At 32.7% G+C, this 2,165-nt stretch overlaps 1 pseudogene; it reads right to left on the reverse strand.

Annotated features, from left to right (window-relative positions):
* Nucleotides 1-237: 237 nt before the first annotated feature.
* On the reverse strand, nt 238-1,215 carry LOC143962254 (olfactory receptor 13C9-like; annotated as a pseudogene).
* Nucleotides 1,216-2,165: the final 950 nt, after the last annotated feature.

Raw genomic sequence — 2,165 nt, forward strand, 5'->3', positions numbered from 1 at the left:
ACCGCAGTGCCAAGTAAAATCAAAGGAGGATGGTAAAATGTTGCCCTATTGTACTCTAACAGGATCTGTGTGTTTTTGCTTGGTAAAGTCCATTAATTCCAAAATGAAATATTAAAAGCAAATGAAGTATTAAACCACTTTTGAACAACATTTGAATGTACTCAGAATTTTCATATGGATTTTCTAATAAATTATGTACAAAATTTTATCCAAAATTCTACTAGTGTATACCCAACTTTATAATTCTAAAATACAGTGATACAGACATTCCCTTTTTTTAATATTGTTTCATCTAAATGTTTTTATTTTTACATTTGTCACAATAGCAGTTCTCATTTCTGTATTTCTCAGACTGTATATTAAAGGATTCAACATGGGTGTGACAGCAGCAAAGAATACAGAAAAGATCAAATCTTGTTTATTTTCCAGATCTGAAGGTGAGGCCATATACATAAAAATAATGGTTCCATAAAAAATAAGGAGGATTATGAGATGAGATGTGCATGTGGAAAAGGCTTTTCTTCTTCCTTCATTTGATTTAATTTTTAGAATAATGGCAATTATTTTAGCATAAGATATGAGACAGAGTAAAAATGGGCAAACCCCAAATAAGACGGTATCTACAAATATTAGAACATTGAGACCTCTGTCTGTGCATGCGATTTTCGCAATGGCTTTAACTTCACAGTAGAACTGTTCAATTGTATTGGAAAGGCAAAAAGGTAATTCTGAAACATATAGTGTAACACATGTTGAGTTTCCAAGTCCAGACATCCATGTGCCACCTAACATACATAAACAATTTTTCTTACTCATAATAGTTTGGTAATGTAGGGGTCTGCAAATTGCAACATAGCGGTCAAAGGCCATAGAGGATAGTAAAGTAATTTCAGTGCTACCCAAAAATAAGAAAAAGAACAATTGAGAGTAGCATTGTATAAAAGATATTGAATGTTTCCTTGTCAGCAGAATGTCCATCAGTTTAGGAACAGTGACTGTGATGTAACAAATGTCAACTGTAGATAGATTAGAGAGAAAGAAATACATTGGGGTATGTAAATTATTTTCCTGCACTGTCACTTTAATGATTACAACATTTGCTAGTACAACAACTAAATAGAGAACTAAAAAAAATGAAAAGATATATGGCATAGCTTCAGGATAAACAGTGAATGAGGTCAAGTAAAACTGTGTGAAAAATGTTTGATTTTCCATCGCAACCTGCCAAAATAGGATCACATGTACAGTACTCAACTGTGTTGATAATTTAAATTGACTTTTTGGTCTTAATATTTAACAACTTAAACTATGAAAACTTTTATTAAACTTTCATTCGTATTAAAGATATTTTCTTCTTTGAAAAACTGTTTTAAGTTGTTTGTAATTCCATATAGGCAACATCACACTTTTAGAAACATTTCAATCGTTTCAGTTTCAGTTCTTCTGTGTAATTTAATGTTTTGAGGTTAGTTCAGAAAATTGGGTTTACAGATAACTGCAATCCTTAAAAATGTACTGTATTTAAGCATATAGCAAGGATATTGTAGATGATTAAATTAATATTTGCCTTGTAATATAATACCTGAAGGGATGTATCAGCAAAACATAGTATTCTTACCAGTATGAAGAAATATATTTATAGTTTTTAGCACTCAGTTGTACAGTACAATGTTTTTGAATCTAGTCTCCAAGGAGACAATTATTTGGAGAATTATATTTTCATGTGAGTCATAATAAAATAAATTAAATGAGGGAACATAGTGTATCAACACAGCAATAATTAATACATATTTATTTAGAAAACAATGGTGCTTTATTGGTATCACACTGGATAACATAAATTAAATTGAGGAAAAGGACCTCCAAGATAGTATTCTCAGAAATACTACAGGTACCTCGAGCTACGCCGGAAAGGCAGAGGGAGATTAGGGAAATAAACAAGTGGCTGAGAAGCTGGTGTAGAAAGGAGGGGTTTGGGTTCCTGGAGAACTGGGCTAAATTCTGAGTCGATAACCAGCTCTTTAGCAGGGACGAAATGCACTTAAATGTGGAAAGTGCAAATCGGCTGGGAGAGATGGCTGAAAAGTTAGATGGGCTTTTAAACTAGGCAAGAGGGGTCCAGAGGTAGATATAATCAGCGCGGAACAAATTCCAGAGGTTAGTAT

The sequence above is a fragment of the Lithobates pipiens genome, unplaced genomic scaffold (genome assembly GCF_037356315.1).
Source record: "Lithobates pipiens isolate NorthernLeopardFrog02 unplaced genomic scaffold, aLitPip1_a1.2 Scaffold_8, whole genome shotgun sequence".
Taxonomy (NCBI): Eukaryota; Metazoa; Chordata; class Amphibia; order Anura; family Ranidae; genus Lithobates; species Lithobates pipiens.